Raw genomic sequence first — 13,011 nt, 5'->3', positions numbered from 1 at the left:
CTCTCCTAGGGTCCAGCAGTTAATCCTTAAAATTCTTTTCATTTCTCCTGGCAGTCCTAGCACATTCTCATGCAAAGCAGATACACAAAATCCCATTTGGGTATGCCAACACACATCCCTTCCCTTGCGTATAGCTGTGGTCCCAGGAGCCTCTGCCACGTGATTGTGACTTGTCACACATGCCCTACCCTCAGCAGTCCAATGCTGACCTGCTCCAAAATGGTCCACTCCAGTCACGGGCCACCTGTTGTCTCCTATTCACAGCAGATGCTGTTTAACGACCAAAGCCAATCCAACCCTCAGGTGTTGAAACGAAAACAAGAAGGCTTTCCCTCCACATTTGCACTAGTTTAGATTTGCTGGGAAAAAGAGCATCTTAAAGAAAACATCAGGGATCCCTGGGTGGCGCAGCGGTTTGGCACCTGCCTTTGGCCCAGGGCGTGATCCTGGAGACCCGGGATCGAATCCCACGTCGGGCTCCCGGTGCATGGAGCCTGCTTCTCCCTCTGCCTGTGTCTCTGCCTCTCTCTCTCTCTCTCTCTCTCTCTCTCTCTCTGTGTCTATCATAAATTAAAAAAAAAAAAGAAAACATCAGTGTTCACTGAGCATCTTTATGAACAGTGCACTAGGACAGACACAGACAAGGATTCAAAGATGGATAGTCCAGGCTTGTTCATGGAAGAAGTTTAGTCTGGAAAATAGGAGAGTCACATACTGGGGCGCCTGGGTCGTTGAGCGTAAATCTCTTGATTTTGGCTCAGGTCACGATCTCAGGGTTATGTGATCGAGCCCTGTGTTGGGCTCTGTGCTCAGCATGGAGTCTGTTGGAGATTCTCTCTCCCTCCCCCTCTGCCCCTCACTCACTCCACTCTTGTGCTCTCCCAAATAAATAAATAAATAAATTATATTAAAAAAAAAAAAGAAGAGTCACTATACTTTGCTGTTTGCTTGTCACTGTCTCAGTTCACATACCCTGTCCCAGTGTAATTAGTATCTATATTGCTTTCCACTCTTCAGAATGTCTCGGTTTGGAGGCTAAGAATTATACAGTCACGCTAGAGAGAAGATCTATTCACATGAAAAGAGAACTCAGAGAGACACCTGGGTGGCCCAGCAGTTGAGCATCTGCCTTCGGCTCAAGGCATGATCCCGGGGTCCTGGGATCGAGTCCCACATCAGGCTCCCTGTGTCTGTCTGTGTCTCTATCCCTCTCTCTGTGTCTCTCATGAATAAATCAATAAAATCTTAAAAAAAAAAAGAGAGAGAGAGAGAACTTAGAAATGCAGGGTGGGACACACTATCAGGTGCAGGGTAAAGGGCTGTCACAATGCTTTTTAGAGAGGAGACAGAGGCGCCAAGTGTTTAAGTAGCTTCTGGGACCATGAGGCCTGTTGGGCATCGCTGGGACCAGTCTCCAAGGCTACTTCCTTAGCAGCCCCTCCACACACGTGCCTTCCCAGTGGAGAAAATGAGGCTTCCAGAGAATGGCAGGGAGGGGAGACACATGGGGGTAGACACCCCAGGAGAGTCTGCTTTCATTGCTTGGAAAGACAAATAAAAGGTTTTCAAATATTTTTAAGGGAGCACTAGAGAGAGTGATGGACAAAGCTATGAGGACTACTTGTCCTGGACACACACTACAGGGTCCAGATGCTGCGTGAGAAGGTGCTTCGGGTCTTCGTGTACGGGAGAGAGACTGAGGGGGGCCATACGGGTCTATCTGACTGCCCTGCAGAGGCCCAAGGAGACTATTTGGTGTGTGTGGAGACGCCTCCGGCCTGCCCCGGGCCTGCCCCTGCTCTGCTCCAGCCTGCCCAGGTCTCACGGGCAGAGGCAGGTACCAGCATCTGCCTTTGGCGTCAGTGGGGGCTGAGGGGACACTTGGCCTGGGTGCCTCTATTCAGTTCAGTTATTTACCCATCATGTGGTTAACCCCACTCACATCATGACGTGTCCCCCAAGCACCCCACTGATTATGGGGCTTTCCTGTGTGTTCTCTGTCTAATTCAAGTGGCTTCTGGAAGCCTTGCGGGGGGGAAGGGGCAGCACCAAACTCAGAGGCCCGGAGCCTTCCCCTGTGGTGGGGACAGGCAGGGAATCCCCACAGGCCGGCCAGCAACCCCCCAGTCACTGACACCCTTCTGCGACTTGTCAAAGAAGAATTTTCAGAAACGTCAAAAACGTGGCACGACATGGGTGAACACTGAGGATACTATGCTAAGGGAAGTAAGCCAGCCACCAAAGGACAAATACTATATGATTCCACTACCGTGATATATTTAAAATAGTCAAATTCCTAGAAGTAAGGAGTAAGCTGGTGGCTGCCAAGGGCTGGGGGTGGGGGTGCGGTTGTTTAATGGGTATCAAAGTTTCTGTTCTGCAAGATGAAAAAGTTCTGTCTTACGGCAATGTAAATATTCTTACAACTACTGAAATGTACGTTTAAAAAATGCTTAAGATGGTATATTTTATGGGGTTTTTTTTGTTTGTTTTATACCAGAGCCATACACACAGACGTGATTCTGTAGGGATGGTACAAGGGAGTTTTCTGGCATGATCAAGCTGTTCTGTGGCCTCGTTGTAGTGGTTGCACAATTTCTAAATGGGTAAAGTCCATGGAACTGTAACATGAAGTGTCCATTTTGCCTTATGTCAATTTTTTAATTAAAAATTTTAAAACATAGTTTTCTTACAAATGTAGACTAAACGTGTATCAAAAGCGAATTTAATTAATTAATGAGATAATCAACAGGATGGTAAGGCTGGTTCAAAAAAGTATAGAACAGGGGCACCTGGGTGGCTCAGTCAGCTAAGTGTCCCTCAGCTCAGGTCCTGATCCTGGGACCCAGCCCTGCTTCAGGATGTCAGGATGTCAGGATGTCGGGGTGTCGGGGTGTCAGGCTCTCTGCTCAGTGGGGAGCCTGCTTCTCCCTCTCCCTCTGCTGCTCCCCCTGCTTGTGCTTAATCTCTCCCTCTCCCAGTCAAATAAATAAAATCTTAAAAAAAAAAAAGTACAGAAGATATTTAAGTCTTTCTAATAACTGAAAGAGCATTGAAATAGTTTGTGAAGCTACATCATAAAACCTTAGCCTTGGGTTTTATTTATGCAAAAATTTATTTATGCAAACATTTTTATTTGCATCACTCTATGACAATCCTGTGTGGCTATCGGTTTTCTATGCTTTCCTTATAAAGTTGTAAAATACCCTAATTAATAGCAAATAGACAAAGGTTCACATCCCTAGAAAATCAGATCATCCCCCACAGGCAGGACTGTCGCGGGACAATGCCCCAGCCCAGCAGGACTCAGGGGCTTGCAGGAATCCCCTTGTCCCATTTCCAAATCTTGGACAACTTTTCCTAACCGTCCAGATGAAAGGAAACAAGAGAATGTGAGGCCCAGAGCTGTGCCAGGCGGAAACAGTGAGCGGCGCTATCAAAGAAGCGATGCCCCCGGGGACGCCCTGCTGTCCGGAGGAGGCCAGCGGGTGCTCGTCCTCGTAGGGGATCAGCAGTTTCCAGGAACCTAGGCATTTAGAGAAAGGACCGTAGGAACGAAACCGGGAAGGGGTTCCCGGCTCCACAAGCCACCCAGATCCTTCTCAGACCCATCAGGCCCATCCTTGCCCCAGGATTCTGGACTCACAGCAGTGTGGGGCCTGGATCTGTCCCTCCACGTTTCACAGACACTATTCCGACCTCTATGACTTCAGGTGGCTCCCTCTGCCTTTCTTTTCCAGGCACTGGAAATGGAACACCCATGGGTGGATCTGCTCGGAGGGGAACCCCAGGGAAAGCCCGGAGCAGACTTAGAAGTGGATCTGGCCTGCTCTGGAGATCTCCTGCGAATGGGAGGGGTCTGGCCAGCCCCCCCGAGGCTGACGTCAGGTGCAGGGGGACCCCTGAGACTGCCCCCCCCACCCCCCCACCCCGATCCAAGGCCCCTGGGCTTCATCTGTGGGGAAGGGAGGGAGCAAAGCTGCTCAGCAGGAAGGGGAATGCAGAAAATGTGGGGGGGAGGGGGGCAGCTGGAGCACCTGAACAAAAGGCCCTGATAAATCCGGAATGGAGAGGAATGGAGAGCCTAGGCCAGGGTCCCTCCAAGGCAGCCAGAGGCCTTTTTTACACCCTGGTCGCCCCGGGGCCGCTGAATTCTTCACCTCCCTGCGATGGTGACTGGTGACGGGAGAGAGGTGACCCCCGCGTCTGTGCCAGCCTCCCCCCCCCCCTTAATAATTCAGGGCTGTCGACCCAGCGGGCCGCAGGCCTGGGCAGGGCCCGGAGCCAGGGCCTGTGGTTCCGCTGTCCCTCGCCGCCTCCCGCACCAACTCCCAGGGTCTGACTCCCCCCACGGAACCTTCGGGACCCTCAGGCGGGCACTAAGGCCTCCAGCCTGTCAGCCCTTCCCGCCCGGCTGCCCCCGGCCACGGCTCTGGTCTGTTGTCTGGCGGCCCTCAGGCCCCCCCCTCGCTGGATGCAGCTCCAGGAAGGGACGTTCTCATGACCCCGCCAGCCCCCTCCTCTTCGGGGCTCCCCTCCACCTCCCCCCTCTGCATTCCCCGGCCTGAGCTCCCTGCCAGTGGGGGGACCTGCAAGGCAGGGGCGGGACCACCCCTCGAGTCCCTGCAGAGCCCAGGCTCTGCTCTGCATCAGGAAAGGCGGGGCGGGGGCGAAGGTGCTGCGGCCTGACAGCGTGGACGCCAGAGGGATCCCGTGGCACCTCGGTCCCTCTGGGGAGGGCAAAAGAAGGGCCAGGTTCCTGGCAGCCCGCGAAGGGCCGCCCGGGGAAGGTAGCCGCTGAGACCGTCTCCACCCCGGCCCCGGCCCCGGCCGCGGGGGGGACAGTGGCTGCCCCGGGTCTGGGCCTCCTGCCACGCTCCACACTGGGGACAGAGGTGCTGGAGCTGAAACAAAGCTGTTGCCGTGGCAGCAACAAAAACAAGCAGCTCACGTGGAGCAGGTAAGCCCACGCGCCAGCAGGGTCCTGGCAGGCGGGGTGCAGGCCGCAGAGCAATCAGGAGAGGCTCGGGCCACAGGCCGGGGACCCCCGGGAATGCAGGACACAGGGGTTCCCGGGGTCTCCCCCGCCTCGGGCAGCAGGAGCCAGCTCAGAGGGACCACAGTCTCCCTGTGCCTCTTCTGCGCGAAACTGGGCCCTGCTGACTTTGGCACCAGACCGAGCCTCCTGGGTGGGAGGCAGGGAAAATACCTCTTACATAACTCAGTTTACGGTTTGACTTTTTGAAAGCCACAGCGTGCCACCGATTCGGGAGAGGACTTTATCTGAGGCTGCTCCACGGTTGGTCTCCTCATCACTGGGCCTCCTTCCCACCAGAGAGGTTCCCCTCTGCTGAGCAGCTGGGGCCAGGCCTGGGCCCGACCTTCACATCCTCACCAGCCTCCGGAGGTGGGAATCCGAGCCTGAGGCTATGGGGGGGCTCCAAGGTTAAGCGACAACTTCTAAATGATCTCCCGCCACCTTGGGTTTCTGCTGATCAGGTTCTGGAGCCCAAATGTAGGTTTATCATATTTCCCTGTTAGAGGTCATCTTGAAGCCTACCCCAAAAGAGAAAGAAAGTAGACTGGTGGTTGGCTAGGGCTGGAGGAGGCCTGGAGGTTTCAGGGTCTAAGGGGTACAGCGTTTCTTTTTTGGACGAAAATATTCTAAAATTCATTGGGAAGATGGCTGTATGACTCTGAATATACTAAAAACCACTGAACAGCATGCTTTTTTTTTAAAGTTTTTATTTGCTTATTAAAGTCATCTATACCCAACACGGGGCTCAAATTCATGACCCCAAGATCAAGAGTCACATGCTCTTCCAACCAAGCCAGCCAGGCCCCCCTCTATTGTATACTTTAGATGGGTGAATTTAGATCGATGTGACTTACATTTCAATAAAGCTGTTACAAAATAAATAATTTTGACAGATTTGGGCTCACAAGATGATCTGCCATTTGGGGTACGGGCTCTGCATCTGCTCTCAAGCCAGCTGTCCCTCTGACCAACACATCCTCCTCCTTATATGTATCTTATTTTGTTTTGTTTTGTTTATTTTTTTTAAGATTTATTTATTTATTTGAGAGAGGGAGAGAAAAAGAGTTGCATGTGAGTGGGGGCAGGGCCAGGGGGAGAGACACAGGGCTCAATCGCAGGACCCATGAGATGATGACCTGAGCCAAAATCACACACTGGATGGTTAACCAACTGAGCCACCAGCCTCCTTGGATGCATTTTTTTAAAAGATTATTTACTTATTTACCTATTTGAGAGAGAGAGCATGAGCAAGGGGCTGCAGAGGGAGAGACAGAAGCAGGCTCCCCGCTGAGCAGGGAGCCCATTGTGGGTTTGGTGGGGTTTGATCCCAGGCTTGGGATCATGACCTGAGCAGAAAGCAGATGCTTAACCAGTTCAGCCACCCAGGTGCCCCCCCCACCCCGCCCAGATACATTTTAAAATCTCCTGGTATAAAGGTTTGCTGTCATCCACCCTCACCCTCTGTTACTTGTCCCGATTCCTGGCAGTCACACTAGCCTCCGGCAGCAGGGCCCCACAGAGCTCTGTCTCATGCTCTTATGTCCACTCACGTGGAAAAGATCACAAGGGCCCAAATGGCATCTCACCTACTGCTCTGCCTGTGAGAGTGGAAGAGGAATGAGCTATCCTGGATTGTTAAGAATGTGGCAGGAAATCAGCAGAGGTATGGGGGGGGGGGGGTGATGAAACTGTGGAAGACCACCTTGCATCCTAACCCACACTTGGCCACCCAGAGCTATGGGCTTGCATTGGGCTGGTGATAAAATGAGGCCTTCATTTCCTTAGAGAAGTCAACAGAAGATCTCTCAAAACTGCCTGTCTTCCTACCTCAGCGTGGGTGCCAAGGCCTTTGGTGGTCCCTCTAAAGGTCAGTGAGCCCTGAGACATTGATTCCCTTTGCTCTGTGGGGCCTGGAATGACCACAGCTCTTGGGCTGGTAACCTTGGGCTATTTGCAACCTGGCTCAGGGTTCCAGGTTTCTCTCAGTTTACCCAAGTAAGCCAAGAGGTAAAAACAGTTGGCACCCAGCTCTTGTTTTGGTTCAGGTCATGATCTCATGGGTTGAGAGATTGAGCTCTGCTGAGCAGGGAATCAGCTTGAAGATTATCCCTCTGCCCCTCCTCCTCTCATCCCTGCCCCCTCTAAGAAATAAATAAATCTTAAAAAAAAAAAAAAATAGGATGCTTGGGTGACTCAGTGGTTGAGCCTTTGGCTCAGGTCGTGGTCCTGGGGTCCTGGGATCGAGTCCCACATTGGACTCCTCACAGGGAGCCTGCTTCTCCCTCTGCCTGTGTCTCTGCCTCTCTCTGTGTGTCTCTCATGAATAAATAAAATCTTAAAAAAAAAAAAAGAGAGAGAGAGAGAGAGAGAAAGAAAGAAAAGAGAAGAAAGTAGCTGGGTGAAATCACTGCCTTGACCAGTGGTTCTCAAAGGGTAGTCCCAGAACCAGCAGCATCAGAATCTCATGGGAACCTATTAGAAATGCAAATGCTTGGGCCACCCCAGATCTGCTGAATTGGAAACTCCAGGGATGGGGCCCAACAATCTGTGTTTTAAGCCATCGAGGGGAGTCTGATGTACCTTAAAGTTTGAGAGCCATGGCATAGATCCCGAGGTCCCTGAGGTATAGGGATATTTGCCTTGTTCTAATGGGTATCCTCAGCTTTTAGCTGTGTCTGCCTGTTATATGGGAGGAAATAATGAAAATTTTATTGAATAAATGAATGAATAAATGAATGGTTTAGTTCCACTGCCATTAATTGCTTCTCTCCAAGCAGATGCCAACCAGGACATTTGCAAGCTGATAAAAAGGGAAGAGTGTGGGTATATCTGATCGTTCACTTCAGCTTCTAGTTGGCTCAGTTCGGTGTCTGAATTATTAAGCAGGACTTAACAGCGCATTTACGTTTTCTTTTTACAGATGAGGACTTGACTCCGATAATTCTTCCCTAATCCCCAGAAACAAAAGCATTTTCCACTTGATTTCCAACTCAGGCTCTCCCCCTACACTCTTCTGGCTCTGGAAGGAAAGGAAAAGGAGGAGGCAGCTGGAAGGATGTTTCTGCATTTTCAAGTTAGAATGTGCCCAAACTGGGACGCCGGGGTGGCTCAGCAGTTGAGCGTCTGCCTTGGCTCAGGGCATGATCCTGGGTCCAGGGGATGGGGGGATCGAGTCCCACATGGGGCTCCCTGCAGGAAGCCCACTTCTCCCTCTGCCTGTGTCTCTGTCTCTCTCTGTGTGTCTCTCATGAATAAACAAATAAATCTTTTAAAAAATAAAATAAAAATAAATGTGCCCAAATGATTATACATCTGGCTCCTAGGAGAACCAAGACATAGGGGCCAAGCATTTCTTTTTTTTTTTTTTAAGATTTTATTCATTTATTCATGAGAGACACACACAGAGAGAGAGAGAGAGGCAGAGACACAGGCAGAGAGAGAAGCAGGCTCCATCCAAGGAGCCCGAGTGGGACTCGATCCCGGGACCCCAGGATCACGCCCTGGGCCGAAGGCCGGTGCCAAACCGCTGAGCCACCCGGGGATCCCCCAAGGGCCGAGCATTTCTTAGAAACCCCGGGGATGGGCAGGCACAGAAGAAGGAATAGCCCCGCTTCCCGGTTCCAGCCAGGCGGCACCTCCTCTCATCTGATCCCGAGTCACAGGCCAACTTCCTGATTCACGGCTGCTGCTACCTCCCTTGAATGGCATTTCTTGGGCTCGACCCAAAGCTGGTATTTCTTGGGCTGGCATTTAAAGTTTGAGAGCCATGGCATAGATCTCAAGGTGGCATTTCTTGGGCTCGATCTCCCCAAACCACCCCCTGTGTCCCCCAAGCCTTGCTCCTGTGACCACACACGGCCCAGCAGCAGAGGGCAGGGGCAGCGCCAGGACTGGGGTGACATCCGCTGCCCGAGTTCCACCTGCCACCGGGGCCCACCCTCCACTGACAGGCGCTGGCTGCCCCCCGGGCCCTTCCCCCCACCCGACACCCAGCACCTTCTCTCAGTGTCTTCTCTGTGTTTTAGAGGGGGGGCCTCTGGAGCAGTGGTAGAAAGACCAGGCTGAGAAGTGCCCCCGGCCCTTGTCTGGGGCTGTAGGCTCATCACGAGACATAAAGTGTCCCCCTTCCTCCTCATGGATGACCAGGGCTTAATCCTGGGGGTTTAGGTGTCCCCGGCTCAGACACATGAGCCTTTATTATCTTCATCAAGTAGGTAAAGGGCTGGGGGGAGGGGAGCTGCCTCAGATGCAGGATCACAAGGGGCTTCCTTCCCAGGCCCCATGAGCTATGGGGATCTGCCTCCCAGGAGTGCTGAGGGTGAGAGGCAGGGGCACCAGGGTGGTGGCCCCCCAAAGCTGTGTCCTAGCTTAGTCTGAAAGAGGAGGAGTCACGCTGAGGAGCCATCAGGGCAGTGGGGAGAAGAGCGCACACAGCGCCTAGGGACGGCTCTTCCCAAGCCTCTGGGGCCTGGGCACCCACAGGCCGTGGGGTGCAGGGTGAGGACGGAGAAGAAGGACGGGACCCTACCAAACCACAGGGACTCCCTCCTTCCAATCCCAGAGCAAGGGATGCTTTGTCACTCCTCACACTTGGGGAGATCTTGAACAAAATTGCCCTTGACTGTAAGCTCCTAGAGACAGGGGACAGGCCTGCGCCTTGATCTCCCTGCCCCAGCGCTCAGCAGTGACAGGCACAGGGCAGACGAAGGCTCGCCCGGGAATGCCACCATCTCTGCCTGTTCATGTTCTTTCTCCTGCTCCTCCTCCTCCCGCCACCCTCCTCCTCTTTCTCCTCCTTCTTCCCTCCTTCTTCTTTTCCTTCTTCCTATTCCTCTCCTTCCATTTCTTCTAAAAAGTAACTTTTTCAGGTGTAATTCACACACAATGAAATGGACCTTTTTTTAGTGTAACGGTTCTGTTAAGTGCATATGGAGTCACGTGACCCCATCGCAATCAAGTTACAGAATAGTCCCATCATCCCCCAAAAGTTCCCTTGTGCCCCTTTGCAGTCACCGCCTCTACCTGGCCCTCAGCTCGGGCACTTCCATATCAGTGGGATCACACAGGGAGCCCCCTCTTTGTGTATCTGGCTTCATTTAGCACGATGTCCTGGAGAAGCCCCCACGCTGCGCATGTAGAGCCATGGTTCATTCTTATTGCTGAGTAGTAACCCCTTTTAGGGCTCCATCACAATTTGTTTCTTCATTCACTTGTTAGAAATTTGGGTTGTTTTCAGTTTGGGGCCATAATAAATACAGTTCCTATCAACATTCAGGTTATGAGTCTTTTTGTGGACATAGTTTCATTCTTCTTGGGTAAATATTTAGAAGTAGAATTACAAGGTCCTATGATAAATATGTACTTGAATTTTTTTTAGAGATTTTATTTATTTATTCATGAGAGACACAGGCAGAAGGAGAAGCTGGCCCCCTGTGGAGAGTCTGAGATGGGGACTCGATCCCAAGACCCCGGGATCACGCCCTGAGCCAAAGGCAGACACTCAACCACTGAGCCACCCAGGCGTCCCTGTACTTGACTTTTTAAGAAACTGCCAAACTATTTTCCAAAGTGGTTTTATCACTTTATTTTTCTACCACCAATGTGTAAGCGGTATAATTGTCCCAGTCCTCACCAACACTTGGCTTTGTCAATGTTTTTAATATTAGTCACTCTAGTGGGGACGTAGTAGTGTGATTTTAATGTGCATTTTTCTGATGAGTAATGATGTTGGAAATCTTTTCACATATCTTTTTGGCATTCATATGCATTTTATAAAGTGTCTGGGTAAGTCTTTTGCTCATATATTTTTTTAAAGATTTCATTTATTTATGAGAGACACAGAGAGAGAGAGAGGCGCAGAGACACAGGCAGAGGGAGAAGCAGGCTCCATGCAGGGAGCCCCACGTGGGACTCGATCCTGTGTCTCCAGGATCACGCCCTGGGCTGAAGATAGCACCAAATTGCTGAGCAACCTGGGCTGCCCTTTTGCTCATATTTTTAAAATAAACTTTATTTTAGAATAACTTCAGATTTACAGAAAAGTTGTAAAGCTAATATAAAGAGCTCCAACATATCTTTCACCCTTTTGGTCATTTTAAAAATTGGGTTGTTTTCCTTACATATTCTGAATACAAGTCCTTGGTCAGATATATGCATTGCAAATATTTTCTTCCAGTTATCTTGTATTTTTCTTTTTTTTAATTTTATTTATTTATTCATGATAGACATAGAGAGAGAGAGAGGCAGAGACACAGGCAGAGGGAGAAGCAGGCTCCATGCAGGGAGGCCAACGTGGGACTCAATCCCAGGACCCCAGGATCATACCTGGGCCAAAGGCAGGCGCTAAACTGCTGAACCACCCAGGGATACCCTACCTTGTGTTTTTCAATTTTTAAAATGTGTTTTCCAAAGAGCAGATGATTTTTTGGACTTTTCTTCTGAATTTCAATGTGTCAGTTTTCTTTTATGCCAGTGCTTTTTTGTGTGTCCTGACAAGTGAAGCTTTGCCTATCCCAAGTTTATGAATTTATCCTGTCTTCTTCTACACACTCTTATTACTTACTTTTAACTTTAACATACCTCAAGGATGATTCGTTAATATTTGAAACACCCTGAGACACCTGAGTGGCTCAGCAGTTGAGCGTCTGCCTTTGGCTCAGGGTGTGATCCCAGAATTCCAGGATGGAGTCCTACATCAGGGTGCGATCCTGGAGTCCCGGGATCGAGTCCCACATCGGGCTCCCTGCATGGAGCCTGCTTCTCCCTCTGCCTGTGTCTCTGCCTCTCTCTCTCTCATGAATAAATAAATAAAAAATTTTTAAAAACCCAAAAACATTTGAAACACCCCAATTATGAATAACACTACAGAGGTGATTATTTAGCTGGTTAAAAATACTATAAAAATCTATACCAGAGGGTTTGTTAATTGGACTAATGCACTTTAGAAGTGCATTTTCAGGAGACACACCGTATCATAGTCACATCAAGTTATACAATAGTCAGGATACAATAGTTGGCTAAGAAGTGGCAGGCCTCTATCATCTACCCTTATTGAGCATTTGAGGCATAGGCCCTGGTGGTCCTGCGTCCTCCCACTTGACCAAGGGACCTGTTACCTGCCTCAACCACAGGGCTAGCTGACCCTGGAAGCTGAGAGAATGTGACATCATCCCAGAGAGGACCTTTTGATAAAAGGTCAGGTGGGTTCTCAGGGCAGAAAGCAGGACTTCCTGAACAGGTTGCATCTACGGTTTGGGTGGCTATTCGCTGGAAAGCATATATGTATTTGGTAGGCTTTGGTGTCAGCCTTCTTTTCGGCAAAGCAAACATCCCAGGAGAAGGTTGGTGTGACCTTCGAAGGATTCCAGACTAACCTAAAAGAACCTGAGGATTTTGCTAAGTGACCAAATCAGCCACGGTCAGTTTGCATAGTAAGGAAGAAGAAAGGAACTGCTCTAGGCAAAATAGAATTATTGCAGGAGTGCCTCCAAAATGAGAGTTCTACTTTTTTTTTTTTTTTTAATTTATTCATCAGAGACACACACAGAGAGGCAGAGACACAGGCAGAGGGAGAAGCAGGCTCCATGCAGGGAGCCTGATGTGGGACTCGATCCCGGGACTCTGGGATCATGACCTGAGCTGAAGGCAGACGCTCAACCACTGAGCCACCCAGTCCCCCCCAAAATGAGAATTCTAACTGAAGAAAGGATGCCTTCTCTGTTTTGGAAAGTGCGGCCCACATCTGGCCCACATCTGGCCCATGTTAGGCTGGAGCTCTCACAGGTGCCTCAGAGTAACCTCTCCTCTGTGGCTACACTCGGCCCCACTGCTCCCAGACCTGACCTTGCTCCACCTGCTACCAGAATCCTTAGTCAGACCCTGAATTTTCCCTCTATAATCAGGACCCACCTCTGAATATTTTTTCCTCCTGATAACGTTCCCCTTAGCCAAAGCCAGAGGGGTCTCTGCTCCTC

The 13,011-nt window shown here is 50.5% G+C and overlaps 2 long non-coding RNA genes across 3 annotated transcripts; one reads left to right on the top strand and one right to left on the bottom strand.

Annotated features, from left to right (window-relative positions):
* Positions 1 to 1,670: 1,670 nt before the first annotated feature.
* Positions 1,671 to 4,882, bottom strand: LOC125756010 (uncharacterized). Its single transcript, XR_007413822.1, has 4 exons — positions 4,721 to 4,882; positions 4,038 to 4,176; positions 3,647 to 3,743; positions 1,671 to 3,526 (listed from the first exon to the last, which is right to left on the bottom strand). It is a non-coding gene; the product is annotated as an uncharacterized LOC125756010 (long non-coding RNA).
* On the top strand, positions 4,114 to 10,350 carry LOC112673241 (uncharacterized). Of its 2 annotated transcripts, XR_003144711.3 has the most exons (3): positions 4,114 to 4,960; positions 5,249 to 5,407; positions 7,959 to 10,350. It is a non-coding gene; the product is annotated as an uncharacterized LOC112673241 (long non-coding RNA). The 2 variants fall into 2 exon arrangements; XR_007413823.1 differs by lacking the exon at positions 7,959 to 10,350 and having other exon boundaries at positions 5,249 to 7,388.
* Positions 10,351 to 13,011: the final 2,661 nt, after the last annotated feature.

The sequence above is a fragment of the Canis lupus genome, chromosome 10, assembly GCF_003254725.2.
Source record: "Canis lupus dingo isolate Sandy chromosome 10, ASM325472v2, whole genome shotgun sequence".
Taxonomy (NCBI): domain Eukaryota; kingdom Metazoa; phylum Chordata; class Mammalia; order Carnivora; family Canidae; genus Canis; species Canis lupus.
This window is presented reverse-complemented; position numbering and strand designations above follow the sequence as displayed.